Source organism: Python bivittatus, unplaced genomic scaffold (assembly GCF_059951505.1).
Source record: "Python bivittatus isolate LINGU-HERP-01145 unplaced genomic scaffold, Pbiv_v1 ctg000080_np1212, whole genome shotgun sequence".
NCBI classification, from domain to species: domain Eukaryota; kingdom Metazoa; phylum Chordata; class Lepidosauria; order Squamata; family Pythonidae; genus Python; species Python bivittatus.
The window spans coordinates 76,439,685-76,464,691 of NW_028277035.1; the positions used below are offsets into that span (position 1 = coordinate 76,439,685).

Below are 25,007 nucleotides of genomic sequence, written 5' to 3' on the forward strand. Positions count from 1 at the left end.
AAAGTCCTTGACCAGTTCAGGCGCCCTAACGTGGGACTTGTTTACACACTCACTGTATGCTCTTGGGAAATGTTTCCATTGTACTAGCAGTTGGATCTGGTCCTTGTGTTTCCTGACTTCCAGGATTTGTTTTACTTCAAAGTGTCTCTCCCCGTCGACCATGATCGGTGCCAGGGCCGGCTCGTCTCTATGCCAGTCATTGGACGGTTGGCGTGGCTTCAGCAGGCTGCAATGGAAGACTGGATGGACCTTCCTGAGTGCTTTTGGGAGCTTCAGTCACCGGGTTTATTATCTCGACAATAGGGAAAGGACCCACAAACTTCAGGCTGAGTTTTTTAGACGCTTGATGTGTCTTCAGGTTCTTTGTGGACAGGTACACCTGGTCCCCTACTTTCCACTGCCACTCGGGGAGTCGCTTGCGGTCAGCGTACTTTTTGTAATCCGCTCTGGCTTCCTGCAGTGGCGTTCAAACCGCCTGCCTTGTGGTGTCTATCTGGGTGAACCAAGTGTCCAATGAGCTGATCTGGGATGCTGGCTGGGGTAGCTTGGGCATGGCGACGAAGTCTTGCCCGGTCGCCACTTTAAACGGGGTGAAGGCGGTGCTTTTGTGGACCCCATTGTTATATGCTACCTCCGCAAATGTCAGCAGCTCTGCCCAGTCGTCTTGCTGGTAATCCACATAGCACCATAGGTACTGCTCCAGCCCCCTGTTAAGATGTTCTGTGGCCCCATCCGTCTGTGGATGGGCCGCCAAGGAGAGGGCTTGCTGAATCCCCACTCGCTTCAGGAACTCCCGCCAAAACCGCGTGATGAAGTTCCCCCCCCAGTCACTCACAACTCACTGGGGGGTGTCGTGCAATCGATTACATGCTGCACGAACATCCGCGCCAGCTTCTCTGCGGTGGGTACTCACCGACAAGCCACAAGTGCACTTGTTTTGAAAACAAGTCCATCACTACCCAAATAGCCACCTTCCCCTTGCTCTTGGGTAGCTCCACAATAAAATCCATGGAGATTTCTTGCCAAGGGCCGTCCGGCATCGCTACAGGCTGGAGGACACCCCGGGGCTTCCCCTTGCTCCCTTTGGCCGTTGCACAAATCAGGCAGCCCACTGTGTACGCTCCCACATCCTTCCGAAGGCTTGGCCACTAGAACTGCCTCCGTATTAGGTGGAGGGTTTTCACAAACCCATTGTGGCCCGCGTTTTTATTATCATGGGCTCTTTCCATCACCTCCCTTTGGCAATCCCTAGGCACATACAACTTGCCCTCATTCCACCACAACCCCCCGTGTCCCATTAAAGAGTCTTTGTTCTCCGCCACCCAAGAGTTTTGCTCACCGGCTTCTTGGAACGTTTGTTGGAGTCCCGGTTCGGTGTAGCTTGCCCGCTTCCTCGTTTGGCTGCGTATTACGGCTTTTGCGGCCAGCCGGGTCACGGGGATGATCGAGTCCACAACCTCCTCCCGCTGGCTTGTGTGTTGGGGCATGTGGGACAGTCCATCCGCTAAGAAGTTCCTTTTCCCCGGGATGTGTTTGAGGCCGAAATTAAATCATCCGAAATATTGGGATCAGCGCACTTGCTTGGGCGAAAGCTTCTGTGGGGTCCTAAGTGCCTGAGGTTCTTGTGGTCTGTCCACACCTTGAATGGCTGGCTCACTTCCTCCAGTAGGTGTCTCCAGGTGGATAGGGCCCACTTTATAGCAAACGCCTCCGTCTCCCACACCATCCACCGCCTTTCCGTCTCGGTGAACTTTCGTGAGGCATAGGCGCATGGGTGGAGGGCCTCTTTGGGTCCGGGCTGTAAAAGGACTGCTCCCGTCGCCACATTGGAGGCATCCACCAGGATTACGAACTGCTGGTCAGGTTCGGGGTGGCGCAGGATGGGCCCTGCTGTGAACCTCCGTTTTAGGTCCCCAAACGCCTCTTGACACTCTGGGGTCCATGCAAGGGGCATGCTAGGCTTGGGGGTTTTGCCGCTGCCCCAAATCTTAAGTCCATTAGTGGCAAGGCGACTTGAGCGAAGTTCAGAATAAACTGCCGGTAGAAGTTAGCAAAACCCAAGAAGCTTTGGAGCTGCCTCTGGGTCCACGGTGCTTCCCACCCCAGTACATCCTTCACTTTCGCCAGGTCCATCTCAACACCCCTGCTGGATATTCTATACTCAAGGTAGTCCAGTTGATCTCAATGGAACTCACACTTCAAAAGTGGCATACAGCTGCACTTTTAACAGTCTTTGGACATGGTGCGCACTAGTCTCATGTGCTCGGTCAGGGTCTCGGAATATATTAGGATGTCATCCAGGTAGACAAGGACACCCCGGTATAGTAGATCATGCAGCACCTCTTTTATTAATTGCATGAACATCCCCGGGGCCCCTTTTAACCTGAACAGCATCATGCGGAACTGGAAACTTCCAAGCGGGCAATTGAAAGCGGTTTTCCATTCATGCCTCACGCATATCCAGACCTTGAAGTACGCCTCTCGCAAGCCCAGTTTTGTGAACACCTTCCCCTTGGACAGGTGGGACAGAAGGTCCTTCATCAGGGGAAGGGGGTAGTGGTATTCGGTACTTATGGCGTTCAGCCTCCATGCACAGCCTTAGCGAACCATCCTTCTTTTCCTGGAACAACACCGGGGCCACCAAGGGGGATTTCGCGGGTTGCATGAATCCCCACTTCAAGTTCTTGTCCACTAACTCCCATAGGGCACCCATCTCCTTCCCCGACAGGGAGTACATCTTAGGCTTGGGCAACCTGGCCCCTCTGCCCACACTGGGATGCCATTCAGTGTGGGTGCCACTCGTTTCCCACCGGCACCGCCTCTTCTCCTGATGACCTGCCTTGGAGGTGGACCAGCTGGTACCACTGCGCTCTGCTGCTGCAGCCCCTACTCCTTTCCATGGTCGGTCAGGGGCATGCCATTCTGGAGGTTTCGGGGTCCCGGCGTCTACGCGGGGTGGGGCCCCGTCCTGCTCTGTTGGGCAATGTGCCGCCCAATGGCCTCGTCCTCTGCACCGGAAACAGAGACCTGGTTTCTTCTGAGTCTCCTGCCCTCCTGCGGGTTGCTGTTGGCTGCTCCGCTTCTCCTCCACAGCCGCCTTGCCCAGCTCGGCTTTGCTCGGCTTTTGGTGCCTTGTCCTCATCCTTCGCTTAATCTGCTGCCACGCAGACTCTGCCATCCCAGCCAACCAGATCCACTCCTTTAGCGTGGTCAGATCATCCCGACTGAGCACCCTCTCTAGGATCTCCGAGTTGAGCCCATTCTTGAAATAGTCTACCCTCAGGGATTCCGGCCAATCGGTGAGTTTTTCTGCTAGGCACTGGAACTCTAGGGTGTACTCAGCCACCGACTTTTCCCTTTGTCTCAGGTGTTGGATGTTGTCCCTGGCCCGCCTGACACTCAGCATGTCCTCGAATCTATCCCGGAGTGCCTGCATGAACTCTGGGAAACTCTCTAGCTCTGCTGTGTTGGCATCGTATAGACGGACGACCCACCTGGCTGCTTGGCCCTCCAAGAAGTTGGCCACGTAGGCAACTCGCTCCCCGTCGTTGGAGAAAAGGTGGCCCCTCCGCTTCATAAAATTCCTCACCTGTGTGAGGAAGCAAGGTAGTTGTTCGGGGTCCCCCGAGAACTTTCCGTTCAGGCCCTAGAGTCGCAGTGTGTCCACCGCCCGTTGGTCTCCTGATACCTCGCCTCCGAGGCGCGTCCTCAGAGCCGGATGGGGCACAGGACTAGTGCTGGCCTCACCCGACTCCTCCTTTGCCTGTGGTTCTGCTGCAGGGGCCTCATTCCCACAAAGTGTGGCCTGCAGCATTGCCTGGATGGCTTCCAACCGCTGCTCGAATTTGGCCTCCAAGAGGGTTAGGCATTCCTCCAATTCCCAGGCTTCGGATCCCGAGCCACGGCTCGTCGTGACTCCCCATCCTGCTGACCCATCGGGCCCTATGCCGACGCCAAACGACCACCTGGCATCCTCCGGCACCCTCTCGGCTGCATCCCCGTGCCCCTTGCTCTGGGCCGGTCCTGCCATCACGCCTTTGGGCTTGGGCTCCTCATTGCACCACTGGCTCACGCCTTCTCCGTTGCTGGCCATCTCGGTCAAAGTCGACAGGCTTGGAATACTTGGCTGTCCTGCGGATAAAATTGCGAGCACTCCTCGGTGATACCAGGTAGTGCTCAGGAGGAACCCTGGCTTTATGTAAGGTTTACCCCGTTCGTCTCAGAGAAACTCTCGTGACACGTGTGTTCAGCAAAGAAGTTTACTCAAGCGTAACGTAAGTAAGTACAGACAAAGCCAGGGTTGGCTTGGCATAGCTTACATGGTATTTTACAGCTTCCCCGTTCCTGCGTTTTGCCCCGTTGCTTAGTTACAGATACCCGCAGTAATCCCCCCTCAACCAAATGGCAGATTCAGTCCAGTGCTTTTGTCTTTCTGATTGCAGTCTATGGGTTGTGCTGTTGTTGCCTTTGTTGGGTTTGCCTCTTTGTGGGCAAAGCCGGGAGTTCTCCATCGTTCCTTAATTGCTTCATTTCCAAGCCTCTGTGCTTTCCTTTGTTTTCAGCACCCAAGGGGAAGCCGCGCTGATACAAAGTATCCGCTTGCGGTTTTGAGTTAAGCACCACCACCTGTCCGTAATCAGCTCACGGTTTCACTTCCCCTTTTTCTCTGTTCACGCCTTGGCAGTGAAATTGACTTAGGCGAAGCTGAGTGGTGCCTTCGCCGTGCCGTGCCGGCTGAATCTGACACTTGAATCAGATGGACATATTCCCAGACTCCAGCTATACAGAAGGAGAAGGAGAAGGAGAAGGAGAAGGAGAAGGAGAAGGAGAAGGAGAAGGAGAAGGAGAAGGAGAAGGAGAAGGAGAAGGAGAAGGAGAAGGAGAAGGAGAAGGAGAAGGAGAAGGAGTCGTCATCTTCCAGAACTAGGTATGGGTATATTGAGAAGAGAGGAAGAGAGAAGCGTGTTGCCAAGGAGGCAGGAGCAATGGAACTAGACCTGAGAATGAAGGGTGGGGAGTGTTGAGCAGTGAAAGCCAGAGAAGAAGGGGTGCACAAGTGTTTGAAACATGGAGGGCAACCAAATAGCCAAAGGCAGTCAATCTTGGGGTGGCTAAAGGGTGATTGAGGCTGAGGAGTGTGGCCAAGGAGAGGGCTTGTTAAGCCCTAATAATTAACACAGGTGTGGGTAATCCAGGAAATCCTGCCAAAAATAACCAGTGAAAATATGTGTGATGAGAGGAAGGGGGAGATTTTGGAGACTTTCAGAATTTTTGGAAATGATGAAGTGAAAAAAAATTTATAATGGATGAGGAGGTAATCTTACCTTGGTCAGTGGCTGATGGGAACTTTTTTTGTTTCTTTGTTTTAAACAAATGTCTTCTTCCTTACAACAGCATGAAGACTCTTCTTCACCTTCTTCCTTGCAGTGAAAATCTGATTCTGTGCTGTCAGGTGATCTTAAACCTGGTCATGGGAACAATGTAAGAAAGAGAAAGCAGGAGGAGGCGGGGAAGAATCCTTGTGTCACAGTAGGCATCTAGGGTGAGCTCTTTTAAAGTGAAAAAAAGTCAAGGGAAAAAAAAAAAACCTTTATGCCACTGACCCAGGTGAAGTCCCCTCTTCTCAAGATTCTTGAGAAAATCATTTTCACATGTGAAAAAATTGCCTCATCTAAGATTCCACACGGCTGACCAGCACACCAAGAATGACCAAGAAGTTGGTTTCCAGGCACAGAATCTAAGACCTGTCCAGCGTGGACAGATGTGGCGTTCTCACCAAGAGGTTCAAAAACACAGTAACATAGGACAGAATGGGCTCATCAGAACAGGACAAACGACTAGTGGGAAACGTATACAATTTCAAAATGTAACTGAAACAAAATTTATAGCAAAGTTAGAGCAGGGTCAACGTTTTCATTTCTGGCCTGGAAGAATTGGAATTGAAGGCTTATAAAACAGTTATCTGGATTCTACTCTAGCCTCAGCCACCAGCAATCAAATCTTCAAGTAGTCTCTCATCACAGTGGTAGCACAAGGAGATTTGCTTCCTTAGGCAGAGGATGGAAACGCTTCTTTCTCCTGCTGCCCCTCCAGATTACCCCCATCATATGTGCCTATCCAGCAGTTTTTCCACAGAGGCAGCAGCATTATCACACATCTGACTGGCAGCCCATCTTCCACCCTATAGATATTGCTTTGAGGGGATTCTTTAAATAGCACCTTGTAGAGAGGACATGGCATCTACTGCTTGATCTACTACTGAGGATCTCCTACAGAAAGTGTAGGGCTTTGGGAGGGCAGCAAGCTGCTCCAGAAAGCTGTGAGCCTGATGTGGCAAATCAGGGGGATAGCAGATAGAGGTTTCACCCCTGTTCACCACCTGTCTCATGTCACCACTTGAAGCTCTTGCTTCATTTTGCCTAATGGTAGTGCCAGCTCTATTGATTCACAGCTGTTAGCACTGTCTGGGTCTCAGTGGCAACTCCACCTCTGTTTAATTTAGCAAGGAAATGGTTCACTTCTATTGCTATCCCAAGTTGCCATTTTCTGCAACTAGCAGAGGCAATGGCTCATTGTGGGCTGGTGTCTCTGACAAGAAGTCATCAGAGATGCTAGACTTCCCACTCCACCCCAAATTTAAGGATTCATCTTGCTTTCCAGAATTATTACGGTTGTTAATGTGGGCATTAAAAAAAAATCTGCTCTAGAATACTTTGGCCCAGCACCAGTTCATAAATTTTATTCTTATTTCTATCTTCAGAAAAGTGCAATTAGCTGCATCTATTCATGGAAAAGGAAATGTCTGTTACTGTAAGGTTTAGGTAAATATGCTCCTAAGAAATATTTCTTCATGTAAGTTAGATATACTTAGAACAGATAACATTTTCAATCACATCTATAACAGATTTGAAGGGATAAACATTCATAGTGATAATAATATAATCCACCCTTAATGAGATAATTGGGATTTCCTGGAAAGTAGCGTCTACAGTTTCTTGACTTTGGCTGGAATAGGCCATAAATTCTCTCCAGCAAAGGGTGAATAAAATCATGGAGGAAGATAATGTAATAACTGACTTCCCTGCAGAAAAAAAAAAAAGATGTTAAGTATTCCTTCTAAACATTTCTCTCCCTTGCAACTTTTTTTTAAGGGCATACTTTGGGATAATGCATTGGAAAATGAAAATGATGTGGCAGTAGCAACATATTTTATTAAAATATCTTATCAAGGTGTATTATTCTCTGCCTTTAAAAAACAGGGGATGATTGATTAAAACAGCATGACAGAACGGAATTGTGTTTAAGACACACTGTGAACAAAGTTGCTAGTTTAAATAAAAGGCTTTTTAGGTGCAAGGGGGTGCGTGATTATGAAATGCTCCTCCATTAAGAAAGTCTAAATCTTCATACCAGCTATGTCCTGGATTGTGTTTAATCCAAATAGCCAGATAAAATAAACCCTGTGTTGAAAAGCAGAGAAGTTATGGCTTCAATAGTGTCTTTATTAGCTGTTCCGCTGTAACTTTTTATAGCTGTGTTGTAACTTGCAACAAAGTTAGAATAATGATACCTTAATACTAATAATAGTAATAATTGCATGTGTATGTGTATACAGACACACGCACACATATTCAGAGGACTTTTTGTTCAGAACAATCACAAGGCACTTTAAGTACTATATATAGGCATTGCTTCACTCGTCATTAAACTGGGGTGGGATGGAACAGCTCTTCACACCACAGTTATTACTGGACATGGTCCCAAATCCCTGCACTCTCAATAATGGAGATGGAATGTTCAGTGTTCCCATTGGCTGCTGCCAATGAAAATCTGCATAGGAATCTAGATGCATTTGTGTTGATCAGAGCTATGTTTTCTGTGCCAGGAAACAAAATGTTCCTTGCTCCTATGAAAAGTGACCCATGGAGCACAGCCACCAAAGCTGTGAGGTCAGGATGGAAGGCTATTTCAGCACCCAATTGTTCGGATGGAATGAACATCCAGATTTTAGGTCTACTGCATCTTCATTAGGGGAAATTATATTTTTTCCTTCTCAGCTCTTCATTTTGGAGATTCCTTGCCCTTTCTCCATGCAGGAGAGTTGTTGTTTAAGCATCCATTGCTACCTTGGCAGATCTTTTTAAAAAATCTATAAGGTGGGAGATATTTCCAAAATGTTGCAGCTGGGAAGGGGGGTAAAAATGCAGATCTTGACCCTGTGTACTTTTGCTGCCCTTCCTTTGATTTTTGCATGCTATGTAATGAACAAAAGGTATTCCAGATCTTGTTGCAGACTGGCTTCCTTAAGGGGGATAAAGCAGTTTTCCTCCAGAGGTCGAATATACTGTCATGGATTTGGTTCTCTTAAAATGGCTGCACTAGCAAGTGGTCCAGATTTTCTTCCCAGACGCAGAGAATTGTGTATGTTCTCCATCAGTAAGATAGACTTTTCAGGCCTCATCACTGTTAGGGAAACTCTCATAAGATCACCACATTGAATATTGTTTTCTATAAAAGTAGATTGACCTATTTTTGCCCAACCTTAATCATTATATTTATCATTGTACTAGTTCTGGAAGTGCAAAGCACCAGTCCTTTGCCCTATAGATCACTAGATAAGGAAATAAGGAGAAAAGATAGTAAGGGAAAGACTATGGACTTTCCCAAACATCTGCCAGTCATGACAGCAATATGAGGATGGGGCTGGTGGAAGTGGTGAGTTTTGGCAAGCGGTTCAGCATGCCTATCCTTCCTTATTGCACATGCCAAAGCAGGAGAGGGTGGGTTACTCACCAATCCAGCAAAACTGCTAAATAGTTGTTTAAACAGTATAGGTAGATGTTAAGTTTTGAAAGATGGCTAGACCCATGCAGTCTTGCTTTTACTCTCAAGACAGCACAGGTTAGGACTCTTTCAAACCTCTGCACTTCCTCAAGCCAGATGAATAGCTGAACAGACTTGCAGAGTTTAAAAGAGAGCTAAACCTGCATTTGTAAGGAAGTGGAGCATGGATTGTTCAGAAGTGGTCATCTTGGAAACCTGCTGAACAGTTGTTTAAAAGAAGTGCACTCCCCTGCTTTCAGGATGGCTTCATCTTCATCTTCTGCTTCAGATTCAGTCTTTTATAGTCATCTCTTAACACATCAGTTCATAAAATTATTCTCCTATACCATTATGCACGTAAAAGCATTGACTTTTTGCTAGGAAAATAATAATGCTGCTAATAATGAATAGCTAAGCAGGGTTGGCCCTGGTTAATACTAAATAGGGACTGCTTAGGAATTCCAGGGCTACAGGCTAGACTAAGAAGTGAAAAAGAAAAAGAAAAAATCTGGAAGTCAGTGGCAAAACACTTTCAGAACACTGCCAAGAAACTTGCCATGAATATATCCACCAAGAGCTGAGCTCAAGTTGAGGTCATGTAAAATAAAATAATAAAACAAAACAAAACATCATTAATTAGATGCTAGTTACTGTTCCAGGATTGCCACGTATCTTCTTTGGGTATTTGATATGTCCAATTTCCAACACCTGCCTGAGACCTTCTTAAGTTTTTTTATGTGTTTCCTCCTGATATTTGGTATTGGGCAGACACTTGGCTAATATACAGTATTATTTGCTCACAATGCCTTGAATTGCTGCTACATTAGAGGCTCTTTTGGTAATCAACTTGATGGAATCCTGGAATCAATTGGAAGAAACCTGCTTCTGGATAAGTCTGCCAGAAGGAGATGGTCTTCAGGACAGCTACAGTAGCAGGTTCTGCCCTTCAGTTTTTATAGGAAACCATGAACTTCATTTCTTCAATTGAAATTGTCCTCCTCCACAGCAGTAGCTCAACATTTTCTTGCTACTTCAAGAAAATTAGGACTTAGTAGGTTATAGAAACACACACACACACACACACACAGAGAGAGAGAGAGAGAGAGAGAGAGAGACATACAGATACCTATGCAAGTGGTTATAGAATCCCAGAATTGGAGCATTTAAGCTAGGTAGTTATAGAAAATCTAGAGCTGAAGATTTCTCGACAGATGTGACCAGATATAAAACCTGTTCAACTTTGGACTTGCCAACTATAATGGTCTCTACTATGCTTCCAAAACTCTGAACACATCATCATCATTAATCACCTTCTCTCCCTCTGATTCAGAACATTTCAGACTCTGAATTGGGGATATTTGCTTGAAATTTGTACATCATGAATCGCATGAATTTATAACCTATAAATTAACTATGCCTTGCATCTTTCCAGAAACCTACAAATTAGGTGGAAACTTGCAGAATCTTAAGCTGCTGCTATCTCAAAAATCATGAAACATTATCTAACCAAGATTATACCTGCTAATGTCTCATTAGCTTCAAAATGAAGCAAGTATGAATGTATTTTCAATTCTTACTGGAAGAAAATGAGAATGTTTTCCTTGTGGCTATTTGAAGTGTTTGGAGAGTATTCACTGAGAACTAAGTTGGAGAAAGAAGAGTTAAATCTCCCTTCCCTATACAATTTGTTCCTGTAGAAATCCTGAACCAAGAATTATATTGTTTAAACTTTCACAAGAGTGCAGCAAACAACCCTATTAACAGCATGCAGTTGGACCCTCAAAAGCTGTATTGAGTGTCTTGTAATGTAAACTGGGGAAAAATTAAATCTTGAAAATAATGTGTAATCTTAAATATGCCATCCTTTCCTACCATCCATCTCTTTTTCATCACTTCCTCTCTCTGTTGTTTTATACTGCTAGGATACAACCCTCTTTACTCTGTACTTATACTATAGAATATAGTCTATTTTGAAGAACTTTAATGAAAACCTGGTCGAGATGAAATTAGAAGAGAGAGCTGAATACCTTCAAAATTAGTCCTTGCTGAAATTGATACTGTGTTTGTAATGGATTTGGGCACTTATCTGTAGTCTCATACTGGGTCTCTGATTATGGCATTAGTCATTCTTAATGTCATAATTAGAAAGCCAGTGTAGTGTAGTTGTTAAAGTCTGGACTGGCATTCGGTAGACCCAGATCAGGTCTACTGCCAATCATGGAAAGTCACTGGGTGACTTTGGGGTAGTTATTCTCTCTCAGGCCATGCACGGTGTTAATATTCTTGATGAAATCAGTTTGAAATTAAACCCACATCCTTTTTATATCAAAAACTGAGTAGCATTTTTAAAGTTTACTGTAGGGACCTTTATGACTCATGGCTGAAAGAAGTGGAACACCCAGTAACAGAACATCAATGGTTGCAAGTCTTAAAACATGCTAAATTTGCTTCAATGGATTTAAAATTAAAACTGATTCATCAAAATTTCTTATTTTGAGTGTTAATGGACACCTCTAAGAATGTATTCAAAAGAGTGAATATCAGATTTTCTCTGTTGACAATGTAAACAATTTGAGGGGTCATTGACTCATATGATTTGGTCTTGTGAACCACTGACATTCTTTTGGAATAATATTTTTCTGTACATAAATAGATTTATAGGGAATTTTTAAAAATATGTTAATGCCATGTTAAATTATGTCCCAAAACTATGGAATTTGACTATTTGAGGAGCTATGATTTTATTGAGCCTGGGATGTTGCTAAAAGAATTATTTTGAGAAATTAGAAAAGAGTAATATTCCTGATATTAAGGATTGGTTTCAAGAGATGTGTGACTTATCTGTATTTGAAAGGGCTATTTTATGTACTAATAAAAAATGACTCAGTATATTTTTCTGTGGCATAGATTCTGTGATACCTTGTAATGTTAGATAATCATTAACTATTATTTTCCTGAGGTAGATTTAGAAATCTGACACTTGATTAAGATGTAATATATATCAATAGACTCCCATTTTTGGTGGCGAGCGTGTTTTGTTTTCATTGTTTTTCATATATTTTCTTGTTTTTTGCATTTTGTAAATTTTTAAACCCTTTCTGTAAAACTTGTTAATAAATAAATAAATTAATAATTTTAAAAGACCAGAGCGAGAGAGAGAGAGAGATTTGCAAAAACTTTTAAAAAATAAATGAATTTCCCTCTCAGCCCAGTCTAGCTGACTGGGTGGTTGTAAGGAAAAATTAATGGGGGGAATGGTACATATACAGCCTTGATCTCCTGGATGAAAGGCAGAATATACATTTAGCAAGTAAATAAATAAATAAATGGCTACTCCGAAAAGTGATCCAGCCACTGAACATGTAAACTATGGATGGGGAAACTGTGTCCCTCCAGATGTAGGCTGACTTCCACTGCAGACCTTAAGGCAGAATACTTAGCTCAATTTTTTTTAAAAAAAAATCACTTCTTCCCTCTGCTGTTTTTTTTGGGGGGGGGGTATCCTTTTGGCTGATGAAGAGTTCTTGAGAATACAAAAGATTACACATGCATGCTTACCATTTTTGATAGTCCTAATAAACCTATTGCTCTAATTTGGGGTTGGATTTTTTCTCCCTTTCTCATATGAACCGGCATTGCTATCATTGTTTTTAATAAATATAAATATTCAGTAGCTTTTTGATATCATGACAGATGGTAGACCTAGCAGACCTTGGTTTTGAAAAAAGCTAAGTAGAGTCACATTTGATTAGTAGTTAGACAGAAGACCACCCAGTGCTGTAGACTATTCTGGGAAGTTGAAAAAAAAATATCCCAAAAGTAGCAAAGGAAAGTCACTTGCATATTGTTGCCAAGGAAACAACATGGATGTGTCCATCTAGTCACCAGAAATCAAACTTGACTCAAGAAACTTTCCTTTGAAGATTTCTGATGCTAGCCATAGTGTGTCAAATACATTTGCATTTTACTTTTCAATATTGTCTGCATTTATCAAAAAGTGACTATGAGAGATTCAGGGATGAAAGACTTAGCTGCCGGCCCCTTTCCTTATCCTACTACTGAGACATATGAGGGTGGCCATTGTGGGTTCTTACTGACCTGAAACAAGCAGGTCAGCACTATTTAATACAGAAAGAGCAGTGAACTGAAAGGTAATTTTAAACTGGCATTAATCTGAGGCACAATTTGAAATTCGATGACAGTGTATGTAAATGCGATAATGCCACTAAGGAGACACACAGAACAGGTGATCGGTGACAACTTAAGAGCTTGTAGAACTGCTTTTATTTATATAGTCTTTCCCTTCTTGACACATCAGGGATGTTTTCTGCCGTTGAGCCCTGCTTGTAACATCCAAAGAAATGTGGGTTCATTCCAGGGAGTTCCTCTAAAAAAGTGCAATTTGGCAAAACAGAACATTGTTTCCTGTCAGAATGAATGAAGAAGCAACAGTTCAGTAGAGCTTCAGAGGAATATCCAAACAGTGATGACACAGGTTTGCTTTTCTGGAAAATGTTATCCAAATCTTTTTTTAAAAATCTTATTCTAATAAGCTGAAAACAATAAAAAAGAAAATTAAATATAAACACATACTGATTTAGATCCAGGCTAGCTCTCCTACAACTGAAAGGGTTATTTGTGGCTGTCGAAGGAGATGCAATTCAGTGAAAGTTCCTTTCATGAAATTCTGTTCATTTCTCCTCACTTCCCACACTGTTTCAGAGGTCTCTCCAACTTCCCAGAGTGGACTTTCTTCAAGAAAGATGCAGGGGCTAATAGGGGAACTGAACGTGAAGAAAAACAGCCATCTTCCACTCTGGGAACCAAGTTTTCTTTGCAGAATTTCTGGATATAACCCTGCAAAATCTTTGCAGACTCTGTTGAATCATTATAAATTCTGGTTGGCAACTGCTTTTTTCTGGTGGCTGAATTTCTGGTTCAGGAGTTTTAGCAAAGTAGATCACAGGCTAAGTTGTAATTAATAAAGGCACCAGTGGAACTAATATAAGGAATTTTAGCTCCAGTCTGGTGCAACATCAAGATATGCAAGGTTTTTTATTGGTGGTAGGTTAGTCAATACTCCAGTTCAGTGTTGGAATCTCAACACCAAAGGATCTGATATTACAGCCTAGACTGCTTGGTTCCTGTTTGGTGTTCCATCCTGCTTATCCTCTAATAACATTTCATATAATGAGCGCATGAGAGTCACTTAAGGTGGACCTTATAATGGAAAAGATCCAAGTGCCTATGTACCCTACCAGAAGCAAGCACTAATTTCTCCTGAAAAGGGCAGAAAAGAGGAGGGAGGAAGGAGACTTTCTCCCTAACACCACAACTGGCCAGTCTCAAATGGCATCTGGTGAAATGGGCAACTATATAAATTGATGCAATAAATAATAATAAATAAAATATAAACATATGTGAATCCATGTTCCCCTTTTCTTAGATGGTAAGTTATTAAGATTTAGAATGAAGTTTCATGCCCACATTTAATATTAACTGAAAATTACCTTCTCTGGCTTATATGTTCATTGAGTAGGATCTTCCTTGGAACTCAAGGATTTTAAAAACAAAACAACCCCAACCACAGAGAATGGAGGAGCACAGTGGGGACAGACCTTATGGTTACTTCTCCTTCAACATCATGGGGAAGACCTGTAGGTTGACATGGAGAGTGAACATGGTTACAATTTTCCTGAAGACCATGAACCCCATGCTGTCAGGTTTTGCCCTCCACTGAAAATTGTAATCATTTGTTTCCCAAAACCAGTTAGACCTCCTTACAGAATGGGAAATTCAGATGGTTTGGGTTAAGACATGACCATAGCATATAGCACTATCACATCACCCTTTTTGAGGTGGGGGGATGGCTGCCATATGTATCGTTTCACCTTGTTCTTTTAACAAGAAGAATGGGCTGCTTACAAATTCAATGAATGAATGAATAAATAAATAAATAAATAAATTTCTAAGTTCAGTGGGCTCCACTGCTTCTGGAGGCTGTATCAGTAATGTATTTCTGTAACTGGATGTTTTTCTTATAAAGTGCAATCAGAGATGTCTGCAAAGTGGGGTCAAAAAAAGTCAAGATGGCAGCCATGACAGTCTAGTCAACCCTCTGCCGGTTTTTTATCTGCATTGCAACATGTGCAAAAAACAGGCGGAACAAGCTTTGATTGCACCATCGCAGCCACTATCCTGTGGACGCCTCTGAGAGCAATAGTCCAAAGATAAATATTACAAGGTTTTCACTTCTGTACAGATCTTAAAAACACTAAGATGTTGTGAATCACTGTACTAATAAAATTTTTTTTTTTTAAATGAAGTATTATCATTGAGATAGGGACAGGGTTGGAAGTTGCCTATAAAAAAAAAATGGCAGTCACAGATACACATGTTTACTTGGTCACAATCTTCCCTATCACCGTGAGACATATTCTATTTAAACTGAAACCATTCATTCAAAAGGTTCATCTCGCCATTTGTCCCTTTCTGGAAATGCATAACAGTCCACTCTGTTAAGATGCATTTATCAGGCTCCAGTTAGTTAAATTATTGTAGGAAACAGGAACAATTAGCATGTTCATATATTTAGTAGCTATTCTTTGGGTAGAGAACGATCTTTCTTTTTTCTTCCATAACAAGTCTTGCAGTGTGTGTAGAAGGAAAAAAAATGACTGAAAATTGCTTCCTGGAGTCATGTGTATATATAGAAATAGTTATATATATTTTTGCAGGCTTTCCTCTATCCCATGGTGTTTACTAGCCTGCATTAAAGAGGGCAGCTGTGCTTATTCGAAGAATGGCTGTTTTGTTCTGCTAGAACAATTGCTTCACCTCAACTATTTAAGGATTAAGTCAATGGCAAGTCTCTTCATTCAAGCCTGGTGTAGGCAATTTTCAAACAATATTATGTTCTTTACCTGTATCAATTATCAAGTTAGCTTATGATGCCATTTGGGGACTGTGGTGTATAATCCAGCAATTCCAGCAGAGGGCAGTCAAGCAAGAATAATCAGGTAATGAGAGCAGAGAAATGATCCTGCCATTTCTACACATTTTTTTTTTTTTTTTTTTTGCTTTTCTCCACCAAGAAATGAACGTCGTAATTTTCTTTTTGACAAATGTGTCTTTGGCAAGCCAGATTGCTCTTCACTTAACCTACATTTTAAACATGAATATGAGTCACAGCATTTTCCAGATAACAAAAATGATACTTGTCTGAAATGCTTCTTTCCATGCTAAGATGCAGGGATCCCTGTTTAAAGAAAATAGGTGTTTCAGTAACCTTTGTCTCTTCTTTTCAGTTCAGGATATAAAAGAGATGCTAAATCAGCTTGTTCAAATAACGTATCTCTAGAGTCTCTCCCTCACATCCTCTTCCCTTTTCCCAGATTTTAAAGCAGCGATTTTTTTTAAAAAAAACTAAACTTAAAATAATTTTATTCTTTCAGAATAATTCTATTCTTACTACTTGTGAATCCAAACCCAGCATAAATTGTGAAAGAGAGGGAGAAGGAGAGAAGGACTGAGGATATTTAGCAGATATTTAGGACCACAAACATAGTTTATCCAGCTGGGTAGGTGATTTTTTCCCCCTTGCCACAGAATCCCAACCAGGGGCATCCATGGAAGCAAGAAGGAGTTTGTATGACAGCTGGGGCCAGGCCATTGAAGGCTGCCCCCTTTTAAATGTATGCTGCGACACATATAAAAGAGGCAAGGCTTTCATTGCATGGTCAGGCCTGCCATTTTGACTTTTTTCTAACCTCTCCTGTGGATGCCTGCTCCCCACAGGGATTTTTTGTGTTTTGAAGGGTCTAGCGCTCAGTTTTGCAGGGTAGTATATAGTATACCCAAGAGCTGCATTGTTCTGTGGGAATTAAGACCAAATTACTCCATCAGCATTTCTTCTCTTGGCCAGCTGTGTGACTGGTGGGTTTTGTGGGAATCTCGTAGAATCTTATTGATTCTGCAAAATTTTAATGCAAAGCAGGATTCCTATAGCCTAAGTGATGAAAAATTTATCCTTTGATTGCATAGTATTGGGCTTGTTAATATGCTTGTACATGGAAGTTATTTATTTTCCTTGGAATGAAAAGATTATCCCAATCTAAATGCTGGAATTTAATTTCTAGATCTTGAAAACCATTGGATTTCCATTCTACAAATCTTCAAAGAATTTAGGATGGGTGTTAGACTATCATTGATATAACCCAGCCATTTGGACTCAGGAGCGTCTTGTTCATTTGTTAAAATGTTCTTCTTCAATACTTAATACAAAGACTATCAATAGCCACGTCTGCCACAGACAGGGATTCCCTAGAAGAACCGGTCAAGGTTCTTTGAATGGTTAAAGACCTATTAAAGATCCATTCTCACTACCGATATGGTTCTTCATGATCTCCAGAGTGTAATCATCCTTTTGAAAACCTGCTACCTTCATTTTCTGCATTGGGAATCCTTTTCTTAGTTGTAGTTCAGGAACACACTGACTAAAGTTGCTTTGAATAAGGCCTTTGGACCAAACTTGAAAGTAAGTGTCAGGTATTAACTTTGGGAGAGGGCTCAGCAGTACAATTTTTCAAGCCAGTTCCTTTTCTTTCTTGAAGAAAATAAGGAACAACTTGTAGCCACAGGACTGTATGAGGCCCCTAAACATATTTTCTACCCATTGAATCTTTCTATAGTCGTGTATACTAAAAATTATTACTGTTGTTTCTCACTGTTTTGAGGTATGTAAGAGTATTGTAAGCTCTAGAACAGTGTTTCTCAACCTCAGCAACTTTAAGATGGGTGGACTTCAACTCCCAGAATTCCCCAGCCAGCATGGAATTCTGGGAGTTGGTCCACCCATCTTAAAGTTGCTGAGGTTGAGAAAAACTGCCCTAGGATATGCTTACCACATCTTGAAAACAAAGAAAAGCCCCACCATCCCAAACAAAATGAAGCAATCTGAGCCCTGGAGGTATCCATTTTATAGTTTCTCCTGCTTTGCCTTATCATCCCATCTAGGACAATGCTAACCCCTTCCCACTATACTACAGCTTCCAGCTACTAAAACTTACCTCTTAATTTTTAAAATGTATTTATTAAGATGACTTACATCAGTGTTTCTCAACCTTGGCGACTTGAAGATGTGTGGACTTCAACTCCCAGAATTCCCCAGCCAGCATGGCTGGCTGGGGAATTCTGGGAGTTGAAGTCCATACATCTTCAAATCTCCAAGGTTGAGAAACACTGACTTACATCCTATCTTTCTGCCAATAGGCATTTAGAAAATACTGAAACATAAGAGAAAATCTGACTAACCTAAGATGCTTTCATGGCTAAGCTGGTAATTACAAAGCCTGGTAGACATTTACATTTATTCAGAGATTGATAGGAGCAACTCATATGATTTAATGCTTGGAGGAAGTGTCTAGATGGTTAACAGATTATAAACCTAACGTATTATATTGTTTCTTACTCCTGGAAGCTTTAACTCTTCTTGCTACTTTTTTGGAACAACACGGATGTTTTAACCAAGGTCCCAGGATGTTGACAATAAAAGACGAGCAATACATATACAGAAAGCAATGATGTCTGAATTTCTACATCTCCCTCAGAATGTATTCCCTCCTGATCAAAACAACTGTCTGTGTATAATATAAACTGAATATGCAATATCTATGCTGCCTTTATAGTATTTAAATTTTAACCAAAACTTATTTTTGGAATGTTGTAGTATTTGGATAAACTGATGAAAGGGTGAAGCATTAGGGCAGCTGGAGCAGGGAAAGGGGACAGAGAGGCAGGAATGAGGTATTGGGACAGCTACTCACTCATCCCTGTGCATGCTGTGAGGAGTCCAAGAGCTATACCCATTCTAATGCCTTACTAAGGAAGTCTTTATAGCAAGACACTGGAGTAACTGCCTACTCTGTGATGGATTGGTTGGCTAGTAGCTTAGCACTGAAGATGTTACTTAGCAGAGTAATGTTCTTTTTTGTTATTGTGAGCTGTCCAGAGTCACCCGTTGGGGGAGATGGGCGGCATACAAGTTTAATAATAAATAAATAAATAAAAATAATGAAACGTTTGCAAGAAAAGAACCATGCTCAGAGAACCCAAAGGATTCCACAGAGAGAGCTTATTTTATTGTTGGAGGTGGCAGAGGAGAATGGTGTAACTTTCTCTTACAACTTTTTTCCATTGCTCTGAAGCATCCCTGGCTGTTCCCCCTTCTAGTCTGAATGTCCCCTATAAGTTCCTGCATGATATCCTCCCTTTGAAGGTTGCAGACTGCTGGAAGATGATAGTGCAGTGAAATACAAGATATTTGCAAACATTTGCAAAGATATTTGCAAACATCCCTCGGACGCCACATAAGTAGATAAGTGCAAGAACATTGTAGCCCACCCATTCACAAAAAGAATTCACCAAAATTATTTTCTTCTTTGAAAGTATTTTCAACAGTAAGTTCTCTTTATCCAGCTGAATAAGAACTGGTAGAAAAAAATGCAGATGTTTTTTCTGCACAGCTCTACTTACATATTCACAGTATATACTAAAGCAGCTAGAAATCTGTTTTCCTCAGTGTTCCAATTTGTAACCCAGGGAAAAAGTTTTTATAATAATAACCTATCCCACAGGGATAGACTTTTTCAGATTTCTGAAACAAATACACACACACACACACACACACACACACACACACAGGAAAAAAAGATGTACAACAATTGGATATGAACCTTAAACAGTTTTAGGAGATTGTCTTGATAGATATGCAAGTTATTATAAAAAAATAAGTTTATAAAACCCAAGTATGAACCAGCAAAGGGTTAAATGCAACAGAGTAATTTTCCTGCTAACAACAATAATAATAGGCTTTATATCAAAATTTGTTCTTCATTTTTTTTTTTTTACCTTGGCAAAAGTGTTGGTGTGTATCAGTGATAAGAGGTATAAGTTTGCTAGGGCAATTACCCATTACTGTTGAGTGGCTGAGTAGTCCCTTGGGCAAACTCACACATAATTTGTGCATAAGATATCTTAAAGCTGAAGCTGTAGGAACTCCTTTCCTGCTTATGGAGAAGAGGAAAAAAAATGTAAAGCTTTCCCTTAACTCCTGCGTAGTGCTTGGTCTATTAATTGAACTTAACTTTCTTCCTTCTTGGCTTTTAACCTTCCTTCTAGGCTTTTGTTTCCTACATGGAGTGCAAAGAGAGCTTCCTGTAGTAAGAAAGGCAGAGGTCACAAGAGGGGAGCCCTGGTGAGAAACAGAGCAGTTTCCGCCTTATAAGAAACATCATGGTCGTTGGTCTCAAGACATCAGTAGAACTTCTCCTTAACTGATTTATCCTGGTTCGGTCTATCTAAGCAAACTCAGCTTAAAATTGCTTTCTTTTGTAAAAATGAAATCCTTTTGTTTCATATAGAGAGGATTGTGTTATTTATAATTGGGATGCAAAATAACTGCTTTAAAAAGCCATATGCATTTGCTGTGCTTGGTATTTTACTATCATCCTTTAACCTAGAGAGCCACACACTTAATCCCTGCTACCTTATCTGTAACTCAGTACTTTCTTATTCTTCAGTCCAGCAGCCACTCAATAGTTTGCAAGATGGCAGATGCGCTGCTGTTATATCAGCCCCACCTCTTTTGTGCGTGTGTCAATGTGACATACAGGTACAAAAGGGACACAGCTTGCATTGGGATGCTGTGTGTGTCACGTTGGTTGTTTTGACCACCTTTAGAAGATGCTGATGGCCCTTTTCCCATTTCATACAGCTCACTATTCTAAACGGAGTGAAACTTCCGGTTAGTAGAATTTAATGCAACAGACTTTGGATGTAGTGGATGAAATTCCCACTTTATTCACATTGTACATAATTTTAGATCATTTGTGTAATGTTATCTGTATGCAAAGATTGCCAGTGGTGCCATTTGTGGTCATTCACATGATTTGCGTAAAGAAATAATTACGCAAATGATGTAAAATATGCAAACGACACAATTTGTGTCATTTCTGTAAAGACATCACTGGGGCTGATGTATCTTCTTATTTAATGGACAATTGAATGGGGAATACCCTTCCCCAGGTGGCTCATTAAACTGAGGTTTCACTGGTTGGTTTGCATTACCAACTTCTCCATCTCTGCACAAAACCATTGCTTACTACTGCATTCTAGATCATAAAGTCTTGCTTGAAATTTTACAATGTCTTGACATTATGTCATGTAAGTGATACGTTCACAGGATGATTTTTCCTTCCATTGAGGCATGTGTGTCTATGTGTAATTTTAATGGGCTGTTAGCAGTCCATTCACTTTATCGTCTGGAATGAATGGCATTTTTTCAGGTGTCACACCCACTTCTGAGACAGATTTGTAAAAAAAAAGTAGGTTTATTTATAGACTCTTAAGGGAAGTTCAATTGATGTTGCTTGGGAAAGACTCATGATGGATGGAACTGCTCAAATCCAGATTTAACAAAATCCACTCCCCCCCCCCCCCCATGAAACTTACGTGGCCAGGCATTTGCAGAGAGCTGAGTCATGCAGAACCTGGGCAGAGAACTGAAAGAAAATGAACATGGACTAGTTGAATAGGAATGAGAAGAAATCCAACTAGTTCGTTTTTTAAATAAATGTACCAATTGTTAATACTTTGGATACATGGATTAAAAATAAGTATAATCAAAAGCAAGTACAAAAATATGTTATACTGATTGCACAAATTGTACACTAGTTAAAAGAACACGTGAAAAGCATGTATTAGAAGAACTCTGCGCAAAGATACATATAGGCTAGTTTGCTTTTTCCCCCCAAAAAAAGATACTCTCTGAACAGATCCAAACATGTGATAAACTAAACATAAAAAAAGAATTTGAAAGAAACCAGCACTGGCAGAGTCTTCCAAAACTCAGGTTCCCTCATGAAGCTCAGTGACTAACTGAGGCCCTAGCCTTATCTCATAGCAAGGTTAATTTGGAATAAGTTGGGATAAGAGACCACCCAGAGATTTTGGATAAAAGCAGAATATGAATAACCCACAACAAATAATTACTATTTTCAAATCAGGCTCAGCTTTATAATGTTTGCTCACTTACCTGAAGTGGGTGAGTGAGATTTTAAAAACAGCATTCAAACCATATGCTCCATTCCTAGGAAGTAGGATCACGTGGTGCTGTGTCCTTGTAATATCTCCTTCAGATTGTAGATCTAGAAAATACCCAACACTGAAATGTGCCATCAGAACCAGAATATTCTTTCTGTGGTGATACGCTATGCTAATTTTAATATGGATGTGAAGAATGGGAAAGTATGCTTTAGAACAGATGTGTGGTATATGCATTACAACAGCAACCACCTTCAGTCTTAATATGGATAGGAGAAGTTGGCAACATAGAGTCTGTAGGACACCAACATATCTACAACACATTTCTCTCAGTACCCACTAGGCCCCTAGTCTCACTTGACTGTAACAAAAAGTAAATATTAACTTTATTTCCAAGGAGTTTATAAAGCCCCCATGATTTTCCTTAAAAATAAAATTAGCAAGTGGCTGCAACCCAGGTCTTTGTTATATAAGAAAACCATCCCGGGACTTTTGGTTAAGATAGTGCAGATGATTATTGCAGTCTTTGGCATCTCCCTACAATTTCTCTTAATATTTTCTTGTTTGTTGGGTAAATTGTTACTGTCTGAGCCAGAAATAGATGACTTTTGATGATCAGAGAGAGCTCTTTCATTATCCATCTAACTGGCACCCAAGTAAGTTTGATAACCTTCTTCCGGCACTCTAAAACAACAGTGTTAACAGCAGCTGAGAAAACGTATAAGCCATTAAAGGTGTTGTTGATGTCACAAGTCTCAGAATATCTCATTTGAAAGATCATGGATGCATCTCTGATTCATTTACTAAAGGTGGTTAAGACTGTTCAGGACAAAATTCTCTGGAATCTCACTTCTGCTGGAATAATCAGTGTCACTGGGATTCCAGAGGAAGCTGGGAAAGGCCACTTGGTTCATTTATTGAAGCTACAATGGAGGTCATATTGGCTCTACTCAAAGTATGTCAACTAGATATTGTTGAGGCTTCTTGTACAGCTGATAAGCCCTGGCTATTCATTGTGAGGTTCCTTAGTTTTGTCATGAGGCATGTGGTCTTAAAGAAGATCTGTGTGGCGTGTACAATCAAACAAGGGTATGGAAAGTCTCATATATAGCAATCCAACATTGAAGAGGAAATATTGCTCAAGAAAAAAAAAAAACTTCAATATTCCTCAGGTTTCTGGCTATAAAATGAAATGATTCTGAAATTCTGAAATGATCATGTCGTACTCATAAACCATTTTATAATTGCATAGAGCTGAAATGTATCATATTTCTTAAAGCTCCTGTTGAAAGATGAAGATAATTTTTCTTTTTTTTCTAATGTTTTCCTGTGACATTTGCTTGTATTCAGGTGGCTAGATTTATCTTTGGCTCTTAATTATACCATTGTAGTTACTTCTAAATGGCCTTGCTTTGCATTTACTTCTGAACAATTTCTTTAACCCACATGTTTTCCCCCTTTTCTTTAAATTGGCCTTGATAAAAGATTGTCCTTTTTATTAAAGCTTCTTCCTTTTCTTTTCTATTGGGCATGTATAATAGCAACAGTAACAATCAGTTGATTATGTTATTACTTTTTGTAAAGGGTAGAAGGAATGTAATGTAATGTGTGATTGGGATTTAGAATTTTTATTTTTAATTTTATCACTGTAGTATTTTCTTTTCTTTTTTCTTTATCCAGAGCTGGTCTTTGGCATCAAATTGAGATACGTTATAGGTGACATCGAAACATAAAATGTAAGGATTGGATAAGAGTTTAGAAATAATCTAGTCTGACCAAGCCGAAACCCATTACTACAGCACACCTGACATAGGGTTATCTACTGAAACATCTTCAGCAAAGCAGAGAGCCAGCTTTGCCTAGGGGTTAAGGCTCCAGGCTAGAAAGCAGAAGATGGTGAGTTCTAGTCCCACTTTAGGCATGAAAGCCAGCTGGGTGATCTTGGGCCAGTCACTCTCTCTCAGCCCAACTCATCTCACAGGGTTGTTGTTGTGGGGAAAATAGGAGGAGGAAAGATTATTGGGTATGCTCACCACCTTGAGTTATTTCTAAAAGTAAAAAAGGCAGGATTAAAAAAAAAAAAAGAGGACAGGACAGAACCCACTACCTCCCACGGCAATCTGTTTCATTGCTGAGCAGCTGTTACCATTATGAAGTCCAAACAAAATCTGTTTCCTTGTAATTCAAATTGTTTCTTGTCTTTTCTTCTGGAACAACACTGTCTACTCTATCTCCCCATGACAGCCCTTCATACTTCAAAATGTCTGCCGTACCTCACTACTCTTCTCCAAGCTAAACAGACCTGACACTTCCAACAAGTCTTTGTAAGTTTTTCCTCCCATGCCCCTTATCATTTTGGTTGCTGTCTTGTGGAGGTGCTCCATCATGTCCTTTCTAAAATGTGTGCAGAGCTGGACAAAATATTGTAAAAATATATGGTAAATTCTTCTTTTTGCTGTTCAAAATTTTTAATGTTAATGATATAAAATGGCAGAGTCCTTTGTAACATGGGATGTTAAAGGAGTGCCATATTTTGTTGAGCATAGATAAAACTTAGCTTACTTAAAAAAGATGGGAACAGAAACTGCTTTTTTGCACTAGAGGCATATTCTTCGTCTAGATTAATTTTTTTTTTAAAGAAAGCTTAGGGAGAAGAAATGATCTAAATAGAGGTGTTGCTATTTTAATTTGTAGATTTACTAAACTGATTGTTGACAAAGAAATATCAAAAGAAGAAGGCTGTTTCCTAATACTTATTCCCACTGCCAGATGGAGTGATCAGCATTAGCACCCTGAAATTGATACGGTCCAACTATAGACTCTCCAAAATAAGTACATAATTATTCTCAACACTTGTGTGCTAAACCAGCAGACCATAGAATTGCTAGAAGTGATTTGCGTCACGCTGGATTCTTTTCTGGATTGTAATTTCCCACCACCTAAATTATATTCTCAGATTCATAAATACTTTGTTAGATTATACGTATCTGAATTTAATTTAGATGATATTTGGCATTCTGTTAATCCTTCCTGATGTGAATATACATTACTTTCCTTGTACACAGGACCTGCTTTAAGCTAGA

General features: G+C 41.2%; 1 protein-coding gene across 1 annotated transcript in view; it reads left to right on the forward strand.

Annotated features, from left to right (window-relative positions):
• The first annotated feature begins 4,872 nt into the window (after nt 1–4,872).
• The window catches only part of MDFIC2 (MyoD family inhibitor domain containing 2), an 85,282-nt gene continuing 65,147 nt past the window's right edge, over nt 4,873–25,007 (forward strand). The window contains exon 1 of the mRNA XM_088134791.1: nt 4,873–4,927. The gene's annotated coding sequence lies outside the window, so the exon portion shown is untranslated. The remainder of the gene's footprint in view (nt 4,928–25,007) is intronic.